Consider the following 21,789-nt stretch of genomic DNA (forward strand, 5'->3'; position numbering starts at 1 on the left):
ATATATATATATATATATACACACACACACACATATATATATATATATATATGACGTTGCTGATCTTTTTGCTTTATTCAGGTTAGAGCCAGGCGTTTCTTTCCATTATGCCCTGGGTCTTGTAGATGAAGAGCAACTTCAGCAGCACTTTCCTTTAAATACTGTGGCCGCCTCGATCTCGCGAGGTTACCGTTGTCCACCTGTGCATGACGTCAGGACAAGTCCGGATGATGCCAGACACATCAACCTTGTGCTTAAAAGAGATCCATGCTGCAAACAGGTTGTGCTACAAACAGCGGTGATCGTTTTCGCGCAAGTTTGGCACGGGCCTTTCCACGATGTCTCTCTTTGCACGTGCGTGTGTGCGTCATTCGCTAGCTCGTGACCCCTGACTTGGAAGTCCAGGTGCGCGCGAGCTGTGTCGCAAGTGTGTAGGCCTAAGCTAGTTAGCCATATCATGTTTCAAAGCTAAAAAGAAGAAGAAATACTGTCGGACACTATAAAGCGCAAGAGCAGAGGAGAAGAGAGACACGGAGGAGAGTGTGGTTATACTTCGGGGAAATTGGCGTGTTCAAAAGTGTCGGAGCTTTTGGATGTTGGACATTTTGGACATTTCATGTTACTTCTGCTGGGTTTTAATCAAACTGACAGCTGCTGGATAACGACATCATGGGTAAGTTGTTTCATATTCATTTATTGGAGATGATTTGGGCTTGTTGTTTGTGGGCGTTGCGTGTTGCTGCTGGTGTTGTAGACCGCTGTGTCTGCTGGTGTTGTAGACCGCCGTGTCTGCTCCTGTTGTAGACCGCCGTGTCTGCTCCTGTTGTAGACCGCGGTGTCTGCTCCTGTTGTAGACCGCCGTGTCTGCTCCTGTTGTAGACCGCCGTGTCTGCTCCTGTTGTAGACTGCGGTGTCTGCTCCTGTTGTAGACCGCCGTGTCTGCTCCTGTTGTAGACTGCGGTGTCTGCCTGGTTATTGTATCAGTGGCAGGAGGCCACATGTTGCTTGCGCACTTGTAGTTTGTTGTAAGCCCACATTGTGTGGGCTTAGTTGTGGCTTGACTGTGTGGGTGTCAGGCTATATTGCAGTGTGGCTGTACGCCTGTACCTTACAGGTATCCAACATCATTGAATGTAGAACTGTATTTATTTTATCTTTGGTTGCCTGCCCCTCCCTTTATTATTATTATTTTTTTTACCCTTTATTCACCATTCAGTGCACACATATAACCAAATAGCCCACAAGATTAACAAAACAATGATCTTGGATTGGATATTGGATAAAAGTTTAAAAAAAAACAAACAAAAAAAACAAACAAACAACCACAATAATGAACATAAAGATACTTTAAAAAAAAAAATCAATAAAAAATAAAAGAAAACAAAGAAAAGACAATGAAAATAAACAAACAAAGCATTGATTGCTTGGGTTTAATTACATTTTATGTAAGAGTTGCAGGATGAGTATGGTTGGCATTATTATTATTAATATTATTATTTTGTTTTTCCTTGATCACACTGAGGTTTTATGAGACTCTTGGTAAAATCCATGACCCTGACCATGGTCCTGATACCAGTTGTGCTGCTTACATCAAATTTCATCAACGGATGTATGCAAGTTCACTATTCTAAGTCACTATTTTTACTATGTTAAAATTCATGGCAGTGTCAATTTCGCTGAGGTTGGGTAACTTTAAGGGACTACAAGCATTTGAAATTGTGGTTTTCATTTCTTTATTTACCTACATTTATTTATGCTTTACTTTTTCAACATGTGGATTGTAGATCTAACGTGGAGTGAATGATCTCATAGCAACAGCAGTAGTCAGTTTTAATTAACACAGTGACTTTCATGACATACTTTCAAAAGGTTAATATTCACAAATCCAGTTATGTAAAAAAGCCAATCAGCCACTCAGTGCTGAAATCTGCTTTGCAAAAACAAAACAGCGGTACTTTATCCCTCAAAATGTCGTATTTTCAGGTATAACCTTGAGTGACAGATATAAAAAAAATTCATGAAGTATTTCACTGCTGAAATAATGGTCTATTTATTGTCTGTACAGTAGAAAGATGCTAATACTTTTAAAATTGGTGTCACACGACCATAGAAAACAACATCGCCGCACCAGATCAATGCTCCTGCTGGTGGATGGCATAAATAGAAGCTTGGACGTTTATCCAAATGAAACATTATGGCAGGTAGCTGGTAACTAATGATCACGAATTATAGTTAAACTATAAGCCAAAAATGTATTTCTGAAATTATTTGAGCAACACAGTAGCAGAAAGGTGCTTCGTATTTTATCAGAACTGCTTAGTTTGATCTCAAGTATTTTTCAGCCTCTGTTTTTACAATACAGGAAACAGCATCATGCACACTTACTGTTCACGAAATCTTGGTACAGCAGCAGTGCACTAAATTATGTTTTTCAAGACACTTTAGGGAAAAAAAACCCAACAGAATCTTGGTTTATGTTTTCTCATCACTGCTTAATTTTACCATTTAATCCAAGTTTGGTCAAAGTTTGAGAGAGAGTGCAAGAGGGGCGGGACTCTTTCTGGAACCGCTTCTACACTTTTTGTGTCTATAGAAGCGGTTTATGAAATTTGAGTCACAGTTCCAGTGAAAATATTTCCTGACAAATGAGCAGGGAGATCTGGGCACTGGTAAAATGAAGAGGAGTTTACCAGTTTATTTACACATACTACCCACATTGTTATGATAGTGTGTAATTGGTCTATTACCTTTGTACTTTATGATAAAAAAGCTGGTTGGAACAATAAATACTGCTCTCTTTCCTGTAGGGTTGCTCGATTATGGCAAAAATAGCAATCACAGTTATTTTGATTGATATTGAAATCAGGACAATTTAACGATTATTTTAACATGATTACTCATTGACCTTCAGTTATTGAACATTAACTCTGGTGTTTATTTTTAACACCGGATGTCAATTTGTTAATTTTAAATACAAGGGAACTGAAAAACAGTAAAAGGTTTGTGGTGCAGCCACAACTGTAACACATCTTGCACATTATTTTAGTTTGTTCACGTTCACATAATAATAAAACCTAACCCAACTAATATAATTGTACTTGCTGTATTTTTCTGTATCAATAACAGCAAAATACATTTTGAGTAAGGATCAATAATTGTTTCACTAATTCAGGAGAGACTCAGCACACAGACATTTCTCCATTATCTGTTTAGAAGCAGCTGGGAGTGTCACTACAATGAGAAAAGCTGGTCCACCTTAACAGTCCACCTTAAGGGAGCCTGGTCTGTGTCCAGTGGGAACCTAACTTAGCTTGCTATATTTGGGGGCTAATTTCTGTCACTTTAATCAGCAGCTGGCGAGCTAGACATGGGAACGTGTCTCGAGTCTTTTATTCTCTGACAGACAGTCTCAACTGTTCACACATCACACAGCTGCGTTTCACTTCATACTCTCTGCTCCTCTGACTGCAGCCTCACTGTCACAGGCACATATACGTATGCTCTCCCTGCTCGTGCTTGTTGCCGCTCACGCTCACGCTCTCTCTCTCTCGCTGCGCACACTCACTGTCTGGAACCAAAATGAGACACCGAAGTTTCAAAACAATCAGAGAGGCAGTGCGCTGTGGCTCTCTGTTTTCAACCCGTGCTGAAACGTCTGTTTGGACTTTAGGGGGACAGGCCGAGAACATCCACAAAAAAGGGTGCAATTTACAAAATAAAAGACAAAACGGGAGCAACATTGTTAGACTCATCATGCCGCACAAAATTGTTTTATCTCGATTATCTTATTTTGATAATCGAGTGAAGCCAAAGTCGTAATCGAAATTGAAATTCAATGAATTGCACAGCCCTACTTCCCTGTATTCACAGTTTTCTTTAAATAGCACTTATGACATTTGGTTTTATTAAAATGCTCATATCTAATCACTTTGTATCTAGAACACGCTCCGATAAACTAGCTATCGATTTGACATTGAGTTTCACTACATGTATGGAGTGGTGTGATAGCCAACTTGTAGTATTCAGAATAATTAAGTTACTGTGCTTCCCTTTTAGTTTCTGTGGGAAACTACCCATGAAATAGACAAATGATCTCCAGAGACTCCGTCTTCACTGTAGAGAAGATTAACACATTATCTGGATGGAGATGTACATGACTGGGGGCAAATTGCAGAGAGGATTTGATGGAAACTGCAAACTGTGAAATGATTTTTAGCGTAGTCTCATCAATGTTTATGGTGTTGAAGATGTGAGCAGTGACATTCAGTAGTATACAGGGTGTACTGGAGTGCAGACAGAACTGACACACACTGCTTCGTTCCAGAAAGCTGCCTCCTTTTCTAAATCTCCTCTCATCAGCATCTGTAATAACATATTAGCTGTCACACCTAAAGCGGTTCAGAATACATTTATGTATGATTCTGTTTGAATACAGGAACAATATTAGGACGTTAAGCTTAAAGGTTCTATTTGTGACAATCAGAGCATTAATATAGCATCAGCATACTATTTGCTATGTAAAGGTATAGTGATGTAATGGTGTCCTGAGTGAAGAATGAAGTCATGCTACCGATGCAAGTGTTGTAGTCTGAGCTTCTCTGTGGTTTGTTGCAGTTTGCCGGTCTGGCCTTGTGTGCAAGTTAGTGCGTGTGTGTATCTTACTGGCTGGCTCATATGGCGGTTACCAACTGCAAAAGCGTAGTGCCTACCCTCTGGTTCCCCATTGGTTAACACCATTAGCTATGTCAGCACGGAGCCATTGTTTTTGGAGTCAACGCAGTTAACCGTTAGCTGCCAGCTTAAGTCGAGTCAGTTTTATTCTTATTCCCCCCAAACAAAACCCCTTTAACTGGGGAGAAAATATTAGGAACAGCCACCTCCATGTTGAAAACCGTGCCCCGACAACTCATACGCCATGAATTTTTAATAGAACCCCTTTAGAAAAACACATTCAGGTACATATATGTTTTAATGCATTAATGTATTCATATACTCGAGTTGTTTTTGTGCTTTTGTTTAGTCTGATGTTTTTAAAATTTGTTAAGTTTTGTCTTGAGGTAGCAATATCCCTTCCAAATATATTCTTCTGTGGTAGAAATGAGAAATACATCTGAATTTGCACCCGAACTTACCGGAAATTTGTATTAGTCATCTAGGCTGCTCTTCTCTTTCACATTATTCCCCGTAGGGTTTGCACAGTGTCAGCACTGAACAGATGTAACGGGTCTGTTCTCTTAGAGTCATAAGAAGCTTCTTGCTGCCAGACTAAATATTGCCAGAGCTTATATAATGCATCACAATAAGCATAAAGCCTGAGTCTGGCTTTACAAAAGTTTCTCTTCTATTCGCATTGCATTTTGCCCTGGTTGAGTTCTTTTATTATCCGCCTTTCATATTACTGTACGTTGTGCTCTGCTTACTGTCAGTCACAATGGCAGAAATATGAGATGGATGAACTAAAGACAAATACTAATATTCAAAAATAGTCAGAAGTGGATAGGTGACACTCAGAACCTCAGAAAGCATAAGGTGAAAATGTAAAATAATGAATGACAATTTTATTATTGTGTCATGCAGATGACTATGCCCAGCCCACATGCTTTTACAAGACACCATAAATTTATACAAGCCTGCACCAGAGTGCTGTGCATACATCTCCAAACGACAGAGAAAGCCCAGAAGTAGAGAAGCATATTTCACTTTCAAATCTTCAGACCAGCACTGTCTTCAACAAAATTCAATAATCACTAACAAAATACATATACCATATAAAGAAATTAGAATAAATATCGCATATTCCTTTCTGCCCGTCCCCCAGTTTTTAGATACCGTTTGCAAACTTCGACACATTAGACTTAAACAGCTACTCCAATTTTTGATCATCTATACACCAGAATATTTTAAGGTTTTGTCAAGCCATTTCATGGAAAATTAACTCCCCTAGATTATCATAATTTGTACAGTACAAAAGAAAATGGGACTCACTTTCCGCTTCAGCCAAATCACACAGCTCACATGATTGGTTTTCTCCCTGAATCGTGTTGACGAACCTCAATGGCCAGAGGAATAAAACCAGTTCTCAATTTAGCAACTAAAAATCTTTGGCTCCGAGGTAAACGAGATATAACATCTTACTGAGGACCAAAATTTTGTCTGATGTGTACATACAGTATGTCCTTAATTTTAGCTTTAATAAAATATTTTCAAACCACTGAGCACACCATAGCACTCTTCTAGCAGAGAAAGCAATGAACCCGTCTCTGATCTCATAAAACACACATTTATCAACATGTCACACCCTGTTGTGAAGATATGTGGGAAATCTAAAAACATGTAAGTCTTTGCAAACATGATTTTGATAAAGCGTCAAGTTAATGATGACATGCATTACTGTAAACACGTGCTGCATTAGAGGAAACAAGAAACAAGAGTTATACGTTTCCATGTTACTGTCACACCAGGAGGCTCTGTCAGATTGAATGCAGTGCTGCTGCTGCACAGTGTGTGCATTGCCAAACAAGTTACACAGCCAGATCTATAATGAGATGACAACAGTATATATGTATAGATTTGTCCTGAATCAAGAAACACAGCAAGCGGTCCAAGGCAGTTTGAGTGCAGTGCAGTCCAGAATTTCTGCCTCAGTTTCCTCTCAGCTGGTAAATATTGGGACTGTGGGAGCGTGAAGCATTTTAAATTGTTTTATTTTAAATAACAGGATAAATTGTTTTCCTGGCGGAAAGGCAAAACTACAATAAGGAACACATTCACATAAATGAGGCTAGACTACATAGTAGAAATGTAGGTTAGTATAGCACAGTACAGTTAACACCAACAACACCACAAACAGCCTCCAAAATCACTATCAAGTTGAGTCAACACCTTTCTAATGCTTAATTTAGCTTGACACATTCGCGGGGTTTGATGGTGAGGTCACACCATCAGACACAAACCTTTGCAGGGACATGTGTGTTGGGTTTTTGCCTGTCTGTGCACATCCGTCATTTTTCTGTGGTCCTTGCAGGCGCCCATGGTGAAGTCATAATTGAGGTGTGAGACAGTTCAAAACTGAAAACTGACCTTTTTGACTGCAGGATTTATTGTTGCATTAATGCCTAATGGTACAGCAAAATACACTTGCATCTCTATGAAATGTGTGGCACTTGAAATAAGTTGACAAACTACTGTATCTGGGGACCTACCCACCAACACACCAGCCAGCTGGAAACAGCGCTGATCATTCAAAAAACCTCTCAAAGCCACTTTTTTTCTTGGTTCCTGTTGTCTTGTTACAGCAAAGCATTCACCTTTTTGTTGAACACTTTTTCTCAGACAGAGAAGGTTAAATAATAGTGGCTGGTGCAGTAAGCCAAGATAACTACGTCCAACTCCATTGTTGACTCTATGAGTGTTTCCTCAAAGGTCAACACTGTCAAGACAGCGTGTACTTGAATGTGAAAAATGTGCATGAACTTAATTTGATTGGAATTATTGCTTTTTGCGTGTTTAAATGTTGAATGGGTCTTGATACTGCATTGTTTTGGTTAGCTGCACGTAATATGACAATTGAGTACAACGTATTTGAATTAATTCAGTCAGATTGTTTTCGCTGTTTGCTTAAATCATCATGAAATGCAGACTAGCAACACTCCAACTGAGAGTGAATCAGCATTATTAAAAAAAAGTGCTAGTACAGAACATAAAACTATATACTTAAAAGGGAAAGTTTGGGATTTTTGAAGTGGAGCTGTATGATATATTTGTGTATTGTCAGTGTATTACATACAGTAGCTGGCAGTCGGCGTTCGGTTTGCAGAAAAACAAGGGGCATGCACTCCACAGGGGTTGATATCAAAACATATTTTAGCCACTTTAAAGAAGTCCTTCCTAAAAAAATAAACATCAGTCTAAGTGGATGCTATAATTAAAGTATTTTCACTGCTTTACCTCGCTGTCACAGCCTTTTCATTTGGCTCTACATTTCTTATCAGCCGGTGGTCAGCTGTTTGCATCAAAGTATTGATAGCACCAGCTACTGTATGTAATACACTGACTGTACGTAAGTATCTCATACAGCCCCACTTCAAAAATCCCGCACTATCACTTTAAAACCTAGCACCAGTGTATTTTGTCCCTTTTATAAAATTTAACATTTTCCTGAGTTTCATTCCATGTCAATGTTGCCAGAGTGTGGTCTGCCACAAATGACTGACTATATATGAATGAACGCAGCCATGAGTCTAATTGCTGTCCCACGTGTACACACAGCATTTACTGTATAACCTATTGTTCATATTAGACTCCCTGGGGTAGGTCTGTCATCTCCAGAGAAACACTAATAGCTGGGATGTGTATCATGCTTAACAGAAAGTAACTCAACCTCTTCCCTTTTATTCAAGATGACTGACTTTTTGGGTTCTGTTATTTGCATTTGATTAATCCCAAATATCTCTTTCTCCAAGTCCTTCCTTTCATCTTCACACTTAAGACTACAATGTGAAGAATGCAGTGAGCTGTAATGACTACAGGGACTTATTTTAGGTCTGCTATTGGAGGGTGGTAGGCTTCTCTACTTTTCTGCTCTTCAGAGAGGCCTAAATGTCCTTTCAATGACTAGCTGAGCTGTGGAAGGCAGTCAATCTCTTTTGTCTCTGGGCTTAGTGCCTATATTTCCCCTGAAAGGTGTGACAAGGAATGCCCTGGGTGAATGCGCAGTCTCCAGACATTTTGTAACATGATGATGAATTTTATGCACAATCCCTAAAAATGAGTATAGAGAAAAGGCAGGGAATATTGCTTTTGATGGAAAATGGGATGAGATGTGTAAATTCAGAAAAGAAAAAGGACAGAAAGAACAAGTGCCACTGGTGATGGCTGAATGACCAGAATGTGAGAGAATAAGGGATTTAAAAAATATGCCCATCCATCATTTCATTCATCCATTTTCAGTCGCTTATCTGGCTCAGACTGAAGAGAGTAGTCCATATGTGCTATTTCCCTGTTCCTATGAGGAGAAATTTGAAAGAATGTATGCAAAGTTTATGGGGAACTTTGAAGCAGCCAGTTTTTGATTTTACCCTTTTACTGAATTCACACCCTCTTTTTGACAACAAATATGTTTTCTTAATGTTTTCAGGGTGTGAGTTTGTGACAACATTCTTTGTGAATGCAGTGCTGTCATGCACTCAGTTTTTTCCACATTTATAGGCACAAATTCCACTCATTTATGAAGCTGTACAAGCTCCTGCATTGCTAACAATAAGGTCCTTTGAATGTTTCACAGTAAAATGCCTTTTGTCAACATCTCATGGGATTCTGTCGACAGATACATTGTTAGACGACTTTTATTTTGAAACGGAAGCAGGAAAGTTTGAGTAAAATAGATACGTTTGTATTTCCTCATCACTGTGATGAATAAAGACATCGAAACTAATAAAAGGTGGTACAGAGTCAATATAATCATCATAACGCCATTTTCACTGTCTATGCGTGCTGACATCTGCACCTGGCACACGGAAAAAAACAGCGAGCCACTGTTTAGCTGGATGTGCTGCAGCTGACAGGCAACTGAGACACGCCTGAGCAGTGCTGTTAACGCAGGCAGTGTGGCTGCTCCAACTTGTTGAAATGGTCGCTGAAAAAAAACCCCAACAGGTTCGGCAACGCTCACGAACCGCTGACGCGGGCAGCGTGCTCCCTGCATGACCCTGCCGGCTATCTATCTGACTTGCAGCAATTTTCTTTGCAGATTACACACCAAATATACATAATAATATCTATAGATTGCCATAAAAAAAGCTGTACAATAACTGCAAAGAAGCTGCTGGAGTTCTTCACAATAACCAAACATTTTAACAGGCTTGTCTGATTCCAGATAGTCATTATTTCAAATCAATTTTACTTCTTTCACTTGGCATATGCTTATTTTAATCAGTAACACACTTCTGTCAGCCTGCAGTTTAATGCATGACTAAATTTATTTCAATTAGGCTACCAGTTCTCTGCCGCATGTGTGGATCCACTGATGAAAAAAAAGATAAAATAAAGGTAGAAAAAAGAAATTAAATCGTGAATAGATAAAAACATTATCCATCTTTTTTTATCCAAGCAAATGTCAAATTTGAGGGAAAAACAAAACAAAAAAGTTTTAATAGCTGTTTTCTGAGTTGTACCACTCTGGTCCTGTTAGGCTCAGTATTTATGACAGGCTGTAATCCTACTGATTTTTGTTGTTATTCTTGTTGCTTTGGGATTTAATTAGTTTGCGGACTCTCCTGGAAAACATCTCAAAACTTGTTTCATCTCTTTTTGGAAAAAAATGTAATTAATCTGCAGGTGTGATTTTGTGTGTGCATGCACACACACGGGGCTTTGCCTGGGACTCTGCAGAACCCGCAGATAATTGGCCATAATGTCTAATTATCTAGACCAACCAACCTGTCACCTTTAAACAAGACTTGCACAGAGAGAAGAGATATTAGTGAGAGATATTAGTCTCACTTGTGATTTCTGTCTGTCATTACAGCTCCAGGCTGTTGAAAAGGTCTCCAAAAGAGTATTGCTTGAATAGAGTGGAAAAACTGTTTTGTCTCTAATTACAGTGGTAACAAGGTGATCTCACTTTTGACTACACTCCACCACTGCAGGCATAGAAAGGTCCTCGAGAGAATAGCAGAAGCCATGCTGTTGTTATCCTTCTGTAATTCAGCTCTAATAACACCACTGACAACTAAAGTGTTACCAAAATACCCTACAGATTCAAAGAGGAATCCAGCTTATGTGTGTGCTGCCAAGTATATGGGCAACTTGTCTGTGGGTGATTCCCACCGGCCCTGTCCCATTAACCTATCCCATCATGGTGGAGTCTGTAATGCTACTCATGTGTATTTAGCTGTAGGCTGTTTGAAATAAACATGTGCCACTGCTATATTTGTCTTTTTCTCCTGAGAAGGGAAAAAAGACAGTCATTAACTAAAGGGATGCATTGACATAAGTGTACGTAGAGCTGAAGTGATGCAGTGCAGCTGTCAGTGCTGACGACCATTAACACGTGTGAGCACAGGCTGTGTATAATATATGATAGCGCATGTCTGTTCTCATCATTATGATTTACAGGATTTTATAAATGAAGGACATTAGCTAAAGTATCTGGTAGAGCAACTCTTCAGCTACACTTTAATTACCAAGCATGACCTTTTTGCATCTCATTTTAAATAACCCAAACAGCTGATTTGGAAAGAAGCTGTGATTAATGAAGGCAACGCTCTGCAGCACAACCAATGGCAATTTAACACATCCAGTCATGACTAGCTAGCCATTATCCTCAGTTTTGATCTCAGCAATTAGTTCCTGTTAAAATCAAAGTAAATTCCGTTCTGCATCATTATTGCATGGCTTTACGTCAGACTGTGGCTTTTGGCTTCAGTTGATGGCATCTGTGAAGCGCATCATCAAACCGTGATGGTCTTTCATAATGAGGTAAATCCCTTCCCTTAGTTAAAATGTAAGTGGCTGTGAGACACACATAAATACTTTAAATCAAAGACAGTGTGGTGAGTATGTGTGACTAAGGTGTACAGTAAACTGTCTGTGTTTGAGGCTATCAAAAAGGTAAAGCAATGAGCATCAACGTATGGGTCATAAAGTGTATCGGTGGGTGTTGGTGTTTTTGATAATAATTGTAAGCAGCATCATCTTTACATGACACTATATCCTCACACTGAGCAACGATGTGTTGATGTTCATATTGTAGCACTGATGCAATAAAAGCTTTTTTATAGTTAAGTCTCTAGATGTGCATCTCTTCATAACTGCACATAGAGTCCGGGTAGGCAGTTTAATTTTGATTTAATTGGGCAAAAATCCCATAATAACCTTGGAGCATATTGTAATTCAAGTGGACTGAGCGAACATCAGACTTCTGCACCTGCGCTTGGCTCTGTTTCTGAAAATCTAGGCAGTGATGGGAAACTTTGGCCAATTACAGATCACTTCAAAGAGAGTGGCAGAGAATCCTGCAAAGAAAGCTGCATTTTCAGCTGTTTGCACTGCAAAGCAACCAGAAAAAAGTAAGATGGACTCATCAAAAAAGAGTCTCAAAGAGAGTCTGACAGTTATGAAACAACACACATGTCAATATTGGCGAAGGGTTTCAGAAATGGAGAGGAGATTTTGAAAATAAACCCCAGCAGCAAGCCCCAGCAGGGTAGACAGCCCTGACTCCCTGCCTCATCAGCAACCTTTCTGTTGCTGCAATGACACAGGTGAGACCCAGCGTTGCTGCTAGCCACCAGACCACTGTGGAGCCTGGTTCATGAGGGGTTTGCGCTAGCGGAATTTGAGCCACTACAGTCACCAACCAGATACCTGTCTCCCAAGCTGCTGCCTGCTCTCCTCCCAGGGAGGCAGTCCACAGCGGTGGGAAGTGACTTGGAGAGACTTTGAGGCAGCAAGCTAGCTGATTCTTGTCTCATTTGCAGAGGGGCTGATTAATCTTCGTGCAACTCTACAATTAGATAAGATTAAATAAATCAGTGTATGTGAAACAGTTTTATACTGTATGAAGGGCATATACACGTGCCCATGGTCATTGGGCTGAAGGGGCTAAGGACAGAGAGGCGAGTGCTGTAGGAGGAGGGTGTATTTTCAGATTCAGATTTCTGCCTATCCCAGCTTTTAATAAAATCTGATGGATGTAGTTTGTCCTCTTTTTTAAGTTGAGAATTTGTAGTACATTTTTAAAATGTGCATTCTAGTATAAATAAGAAGGTTTCATGCACAATCCCTAAAAATTATATTTGAGGTAACACATACTGCTTTTAGTGAAAAATGAGATGTAACTCCTTCTGGAGGAGGTATATCCCCAGCAAGCCAATATATAATCCCTTTAGCGTTTTCTGCACGAAGAGTTAGTTTACCATAATTATGGTCCAAGGCACTCACGCACTTTATCAACTTCCAACAGGCCTTGGACTGCACACTTCAGTTCAGGTCTTTTAAGAATGTACGATTGCCTCCAAAATCAATGAAGACACATTGATGGATACAGAACACACTAGTACAAGTAGTATAAGAAGCGTCTGCAAAAGCTTTAGGTCTTTAGCTTAACTCTTGACATTTCTTTCAAGTTAGGTGAAAAAGTCCACGCTTCTCCAGAATCTGTAGGACTTTTTGGACGTGTAGAGAAAACAAGAAGGAGAGGCAGCGTCAGGAAAGACTCAGCGAGTACCTGATAAGTCTTAACTGTCAACAAATTACAGACATGAGCTGCTCCTGTGGTTCAGGGGTTAAGATGCCTACGGTGCACAGCAACATCCACAGTTCGAGTTTAACTAAGGACCTTTGTTGCATCTTCCTCTCCCCAAAAAATACTCGGAAAAAATACAAACACAGTCAGACTTCACAGTGCCTGCAGCCAGGTAGTTACAGCTAATATCTACTGCACCTGCAATGGCTGTGTGAAGAGAACGAGCACAGACTGCAACACTCCAGTGGTCAAATTCATGCCAAAAATTTGAAAAACACCTTTTTTGCCTCTTTTAAGGTAGTGAGCCTACGAGGAATTGGCCGTGGCTGAGCTCTGTGGATCGCTCAGCCACCAGACACCTGCCTGCGAGCTCCCTCATCTCAGCTTGGCTCCACTGCGAGCCCCCACTCTCCTCAGTATGGGTACCTCGCCTCACCTTTGGCCCCTCCTCTCATAAGAGCCAATAAATCGCTCAGTGTGGACCAAGAGCTTATTACGCCTCACACTGCAGCTCTCAGGGTCATGAGGGCACAGAAACCGTCTTCACTGTGATAAGGTGGCAATTCCAGGTCGAGGTTTTATAATTTTTTTGTAAATCCCCTGAGTTTTTCATGCCTTCATGTGGAGAAAGAGGGCTTAAAAATGGCGCTTAAGAAGAAGAGAGTAAAGACGGCTGTAGGAGATCTAAATCTCCTTTTCTTGGAGATTTTATACAACCTGGTTTGACCCAGATCTGGGGAATATGATGATGTAAGAAATGTGCTTTAGGTGCTGAGGAGATGTGACTGGAGTAAAAGAAACTATTTTAAAAACTTTAACACAAATTAAAACTTAAGATCTCTTGTACAACAGTGTATTTTGCTACAAAAGTATAAATATCATAAAAACATGATCTCATCCTTACTCCTCATATTTTGTCACTTAGGCATTAGTTCAGGGATTACTAAAATGATGCCGGGGAAGCCGTTTGCGTTGTATCTTGACACAGTAGGGGTCAGTAGGGTCAGTGGTCAGGGGTTCAGTGCTAGGTTGAGGTAGAAAAAAAAACAAAAAAAAAACATGACTTTGAGTGGCATTGACACGGCAGTAAAAAGGGGTCTAATAAGATTTAGGCTAAAAAGGTGCTTGGTCATGGTTGGGGAAAAAAGTGTCGGTGTTGCTAAAAAACAACCTGCTTTCAGTGGCATAAACTAAGTATTAAGAAGGAGTCGACTGTTAGGGATAGGCAACAAAACGACTTTGCTGATGTTGCTCAAATCTGGCTCTGAGTGGCACAAAAGTGGTAGTTAGAGGGAGCTGGTGGTTTGGGTTTGGCAACAAAACTACTTGGTTATGTTTAGGAAAAGACTGCGGATGTCACTAAAAACACCTGGCTTTGAGTGACACAAACGGACAGGCAATGGTGTGTCGGTGTGTCTCAAACACCGGCCTCTTGGGTCAAAGTCTGGTGTTTGTTTGACTCATCTCCTTTCCCTCCAGCCCACACTGAGCAGACTTTCAAGCTTTAAATAACGTCTTCATCTTTGAGTGATGCTAAACAGTTCCCCTTGCGTCATTGTATGCCAGTATGTGGATGTACAGCACAGCGGCTTTTAAGTGATTTTAATGTCTCACTACCAATAAGTACGGAGCTAAAGTCAGAGGCAGTTGCCTTTGGCTCATACCAAATCCACTTTACAACATCGTCGGTATAAAAGCTTCATCTAAAGTCTGGAACCACATTGAAACAGCTTGCCTCGCCCTCTCAAAAGCTAAAAAAATATGCCTACCATCCCCTCTTAAACTTACTAATTAATGTTGTACATGTTGTATTTTGTTAATTTGTACACAAACAGGAAAGTTTGTGGTTGTAGGGGAGTTACATGCTGTGACTTCTTCTTGGCAAACAACTGCCGGGCAAAGTGACTTCCTGGAGTCTTGTCGTCACAGTGTGGTTGCCAGGCAACCAGCACTAATTGCCAGAGATGCTCTGTGCAGAAGCGCGGCACAGATGGTTAAACTGTTGTTTACTGAGCTACACAGAGACATGAGAATAACCACATTACTTTTCTTAAAATGTGTATAAAAGTGTTATGAAATGTGTTAAGTTAAAAAACGTTTTTCTGTCTTAAAATCATAAATATCAGGTAATGTTTTGATGTTGGAAAAATTCTAGAAGTTCAAATTTAAACAGGAACGTGCTGACAAGTGAGCCTGCTTTGCGTTAATGCTCTAAATGGCTTTTCCGTGCCTAAAATGCAAAACTGCATGTTTCATTTTTGACTCACAAAAATGTGTGTTGCAAGCAGGAATGATGTCAGCCTTTGTTTGGAGAGTGGAGAGAGATTAGAGGTGGCCTCTCATGACAATGGTAGCATCCGATCCCGTTAACCCTCCTGCAATTTGTCCACCATGTTGTCAAGAGGGGTTCAAAGGCTGATGAGACAATAACAACAGAACCTGCTAAAAGAGGACTGATAATCATTATGCTATCTTCAATATATGAACCCAAAAAGATGAAATGAAAATGAATAAATAATGTTTTGGTTGAACTCTGCTCACCGTCTGTGCATGTGTCAATCCCTGCAGTTGTCCCACCGAACTCTTATTAAAAGTGCCAAAGATTTATTGTTTAACACACATTTGCAAACAAATGTGGGTGTTAACAGCAACAAAATCACACAGAAGCTGTGTGTGAAAGAAAACTGCATGAATAACACAATACTGCAGCTCTGTATAGTGCCACCACTGGGCTGTAAATAGTGCCTAACACCCCCTGTGGAGCAGATTTATGGTGTTGCATACTCTCAAGCGGCAGTTACTCAAAATATTTCAGGGACATTTTCCATGTAGAAAAGCGTAATTGATGTTCAAACAAATTTTTATCTCAATAAACAAAGCCAATCCAGGGCACAACAACGTTATCAGTATACAGTACATAGCTGACAGAACCATTTGAGATATTTCACTTTATGTATAGTTGCTGATTATGTAGAGTCAGACCAAGGGTAACCATGTATTGTCCCTGCACCTTTAGTCTTTCAAACATACTTTCAAGAACAAATATATTGTTTTTATCAAGCCTTAAGAGGAAATACAGGTGCACAGTCCAGACAAAGGCAGTACAAAAAAAAGTAATGCTTTGTGGCATTTGTGATGTGCATTTATACTGATAATATCGTTTGCAAAAGATTTGACATTAAGATTTATGTGTGTGTGTGTGTGTCTCTCAACTTACACTTTACTTTACGCATAGAGGGGCATCTTTAGCATCTTAAAGGTTAACGCTTCTTAACTATGCTTGCTTTAATTAGCACACAACAGACATACAGCACAATCTGCAGGTTAAACTGAGCCAGCTGGAAAATTGTGAAAATTCAATGCCAGGACAAAGTCTAATGCCAACATCGTTATGATGTATACTGTTGACGGATGATGTTAATATTTGTTGGTTTTAAGTAGTGTTTTTAACTAAACAGAATCAACAAACTTAAGGCTCTTGTCATCTTGACATAATATAATGACATTTAGTCTTAATTTACAGAGAACAAAACCCAACATCTGCAAAACATCATAATGTTAGTGTCCACACAATGTGATATGGTAATGTTGTGAATGTTGTTAGAAACTTTAAATATTGTCAACCCTATTTTCATTCCAACTAAAATGAAATTTCTGTCAAACATCTTGCTGACGCCATTTTTATGCCTCCTACCAGCTGGGAGTTTTAAGGTCTAACAGACGAATAGTGTTTTTGTCATTATTCATTCTGTTTTCATTCTAAATGTTAGATTTTTCTAACTTTTAATGATGTTGCACTTAAAACCAGACTTCAGTATAATGATTAACTGCTCAGTCTATACCAAAATGACAACAGTATAACTACTATAGGTTTTTGATGCTTAAAAGCACACACATTTATTCTTAAGACTCAAATTGATGTCTGATTTTGGCAAATCCTCTCTGCATTGATTGTACATATATTATTTGTTGTTTTTCACAACTAAATCATCTTCCCTTCCCAAAATAGTAGATACTTGCTGTAGGATGGAGGGACAAAGTGAACACAGAAATTACTGCAGACTAACAAAGAGATTATTTTTCTGCTTTTCTCCTTATTTCCTTCTATTTTCTTTTAACGTGCTCTTGTCCTAAAAACTACAATAGTTGGGATTAATTCATTTCCACAATTCTTCAACTTACCCTTGCTCACACTTTGCTCCATCCCTTTAAGGTAGTGATTAACAACATGATTGATTTTGCCAAAAGTGCAGGGACCACAGAGATTTTATTTAGTTTGCAACCAGAGAAAACTCAGTGTACAAGCATCATTTTATTCAAAATGGTCACTATTATGCATAGATTTGTCAAAAAGAACAGTGTGTGACGGCTGATCAAAGACCAGACAGTTCCCATAGAAAAGCTCAGGGACGCAGCTGTGTGCCACTCTTTATCGGATGTGAGAGGGTTAACTTGATATAAATTTGCCAAAAAACCCTTGAAACGTTTCTTCATTAAGGACCTTCTCACTTGTAGAACTGAAAAATGGAAAACATCTCTGATAAGCACAAATCTCACCTTTATGTCACTTGTGAAAATAAGTTATGGAGTGTTGAAGGGGCTCATTGTTGCCCCTTGTGGTTTTTGGGGGGAAGATGGTGGCTCTTAACAACAATGAAATACCAGTGGGTTTTTTCCACCCTTTAGCCTCAGGGGGGCAGTAATGAGCACATCATGGCTTGGCGCACCACAATGACCCCATTTCCACCTTTATTAACGTGTGCTCTGGATGTTCAGATTGAAATCGGGTGGTGTTTTATCACACTAACGACAGGAGTAAATGCACCAAATATGCATTGAGGACAGATTGTGATCTAATTTTCCAAACCACCTCTGGAAGAGGTCAGGGTTGCAACGAGTGGAAATACGTAACTGTGCAACAGCTCCGGTGAGTTAGCAGCCATTAGCCCGTTAGCAAGCTAAGCTACCAACAAGAAAGCACAAAGAACGTAGATATTCAAGACACTTGTGTGGTGAAGACCTAAGTTTCTGCTTTCACTCAAGTCTTATGAAACGTTCTTAAAAGTGTTTTAAAAGAATATGTTTTACAAAAGGAAACACTTTTAAGGATGAGAACTAAGTGCGGTTTGGCAGAAGTGTGTTTGGTCCAAATTTGGGCTAACCAACTTGAAGTCATTATACAATCTCATGGCTAACATGTAATAAAGGAGAACATAAGTCTTGTGAGCTGATATAAATTCCAGTCATATGGAGAAGTTAGTTTTTAAGATAAGTTTAATGAAGTTGTCAAAGTGCTTGTTGTATGCATAGCTGATTTCTGATTTTGAGCATTCCAGTATACAGTACATGTCCTTGGGTAACTCGACTGCAGCAACATTTAAAAAGTTGTCAAGGGTATCATATAGTGGTTGTCAATGCAACTATCCAAGAGGGAGACAGAAAGAGAGAGACAGAGTGACCAGATGCAACCAGGCAGGTTGTAGTATTGTCAAATTGTACATATAATTGGTATTTCAGGAGGGACTCACTTGACAGTCTCTGCCAAGAGGAAGAAAACAATGTCAGTGTATCGTATTGTGGCTGCCAATAGTCTCAGGAGAGGAGAGAAGAGTGGACTGGTAACGATTAAGCAATACTTTAATACAATCACTTTGTATAATTTCAGATGGCTTATACTGCCTCATTGGATAGTGCAAATTAAATTTAGGTTTGTGGGTGGCATTTATTGGAGATCTTTCTGTTAGAGGAGATGACAGTTAACACCAATTAAATCATGCTGGGCATGTGCAGTATGATGCTGTTTAGTGGAATCATAGCCTCTTTTAACTCTCTTGCTCTGGATTAAGAAAAATATAGGAAATACATTGAATCAGATATCTATATTTGAAACTCATTTGAAAATTACTGGGATTTTTGAAAAATTCAGTCACATATACTACCAAATTGCTCCTATCCAGTGTTATTCAACACCAAGTTGGCTATGGTAGCAGGATGGCTGATCTGAAAGACTGACATTTTGCTGTAATTTTCATTCTTTCTTGTCCGGATTCTCAACCATTCCTGTCTGAGGTGATGGTGATATCTACCACTCAACGTGAGCGCGACGTCCTGAGCAGGTGACCTCAAACAAATCCAATCTGACCTTTTCCTGAAATCTCATCGTATATCGGAGTGTGAGAGATACTGTGTCAGCGATTGCCTGCTCTTCACTACAGTAGGACAATTACAGTGGGACAAATTCTAAGCATAGAGAGGTTGTGGAGGTGTCTGCTTTACCAGAGATAAATCCGATCCCACTGAGAATCAACAGTCCACTCTGTGGCTGTATCAGGTCATCAACCACTTTCTGTTCATTATTCTGGTCTGCCAGTAAATCTCTGCGGGTCAATTTAGCTCTCACCAACCATCCATATGAAAGTTCTAGCCAGCTACCTTTTGTGCACAAGAATACACAAAGACAAATGCAATGCAGGAAATGACAAATAAAAAGTCAAACTTCAACAGTAAAAAGGACATTTTGTCAGGATTTGGTGGACCTGATAAAAATTCCAGTGAATATTGGACTAAACAGTTGTAGGAAAAGAGGCCTGTGATGGGATGTCTTATTGTAAAAACTTTGACGACACATACAATGAACAGAAATGACTTGGTCAGGTTAATGAGAAGAGCTTCGCTTGAATTTGAATGTTAACATATGTTATTTGGGGGCAGTTCATGAAACAGATTCTGTTGTTTTTCTTGGGACAAGAGCAAAAAGACAATGAATTAATGAATCAATTAAACATTTCGGTGGTCTGCACATAGTTGTTAAAATGGGGTGTCTGAGTTGGCAGTCAGCAGCTAGCAACCCTAACTCAAAAAAAAAAATGCTAACAATGGCAATAGTGCTTGACATAATTAAAGGTATAACCAGGAAGAAACCAGAGAGCCGCTACACTTCCAAACTGACAATGTCGCGATGCCAGTCGTAAACTCTGTATGAGCACAGTGCAGAGTGGCGGTGATTAGCTGGCCAGTGGGACACACGTACAGGGACTCAGTTGTTTGCTGCTATAATAATGTTCTGAATGTCGCATACAGCTCAGTTAAGAAATGTTTCAATTTGAGTAGGACTGCAGGAAATTCAGTTACAAAATGTAAAATTTTTTCTACATCATTACAACTTTTCAAACCAAACCAACAGAAAATAAGCATTTTGTCCCATTCTTTCTTTTGTTGGCCTCTAATTTTGTATCAAGTGGGGGTAAAACCTTCTTTGAGTTGTTTGAACAGCAAACACACACTAATATGAGGACACACACAAACACACAAACACACATACACACAGACCTCACCAGGCTGTTGCAATTATTCTTACCCCGCCTGTGTTATTGGGACAAAATTTGGTGAAATACTGACTCTGACTTGCAGTACAAAGAGCAGATTGCAGCATTTAATTTTGCAGCAACTGGAATATAATCACCCAGCCTGTCAGCTCTGATGAATGTCAGAATGTAATGGAATCATGACTTCCACACTGCCTCCTTGTTTCCTCTAAGGACTTCCTGTCACTGTGTACTTTGCTGTCAAAATCTGGCCCAGGCTGCTCCTGAAGGCAGTAGGCGACAACACTGACACTAATGGTCAAAGATTTCATCATTTTTGAATGAATAGTTTGTTCGATCAATACATTTGTGAGATTGCATTTTGATATCATTATTATGTGGGAATGGCCAATCATAGAAATGTCCTATTTTGGGTGCTGTGTTTATCACTAAAGAATGACAGTGTTAAAGTACGCAACTAACAGTTATTCACATTATTGAGTAATATGTTGTTGTGTTCTTTAAATTAATTTCTCGTGTATAAAATAGTGTAAAAAAAAACAAAAAAAAAACAGTTCAGAATCCAAACATATTTGATATGTGGTGAAAACAGAGAAAAGGGTCAATGTTTCTAACAGCAGTTTAAAAGGATAAATTAGTTTGGTAATGATAATATTAATAATAATATTACTGTTAATAATAATAAAATAATATTAATAATAATAATAATAATAATATTCTCGAATAATTCCTCAGTTGATGAATCATTTCAGCATCATGTTGTGTCAGAGATTAGCTGGTATACACTGAAATAGCTGAAAACCACACATAATTTGCAGTGATTTTAGATAAGCAGTACTCAATGTTTGCTCCATTTTTATCAATAAGTTGCATGAACACACGCTCCTCCATCAAATCACAACCTCCAACTTGCACTATTGAGACGTTATGATGGATGCATGTAGTCTTGTGGTTTTTTTCTATGCCGTCTCTTATCAGCCTGAAACAGCAGGAACTTGGATCAGCGCAGCCATTCTTTATCATCCACCGCCTGGTATTTCTGTTGCTTATTCCAATGCAGACAGACTTTCTTGCGGTCACATTTCTCCTGAAAGAAGTGACACTGTGAGGTCGCAGGAACAACACTTTGTGCCATCTTTCACAGGCAATGTCTGCAGGATTGTCATTTTAAGAGTGATCTGTTTTTCTGCTGTTTTTAAAACACTTTTAACCACTGAC

General features: G+C 39.4%; 1 long non-coding RNA gene across 1 annotated transcript in view; it reads left to right on the plus strand.

Moving 5' to 3' along the window:
• The first annotated feature begins 200 nt into the window (after positions 1-200).
• LOC148189984 (uncharacterized) overlaps positions 201-21,789 on the plus strand; it is a 147,170-nt gene continuing 125,581 nt past the window's right edge. Inside the window, exon 1 of the long non-coding RNA XR_015776140.1 lies at positions 201-673. This is a non-coding gene — a long non-coding RNA (uncharacterized LOC148189984). The remainder of the gene's footprint in view (positions 674-21,789) is intronic.

Source organism: Plectropomus leopardus, chromosome 3 (genome assembly GCF_026936395.1).
Source record: "Plectropomus leopardus strain MGB_pleo_1.0 chromosome 3, ASM2693639v1, whole genome shotgun sequence".
Taxonomy (NCBI): domain Eukaryota; kingdom Metazoa; phylum Chordata; class Actinopteri; order Perciformes; family Serranidae; genus Plectropomus; species Plectropomus leopardus.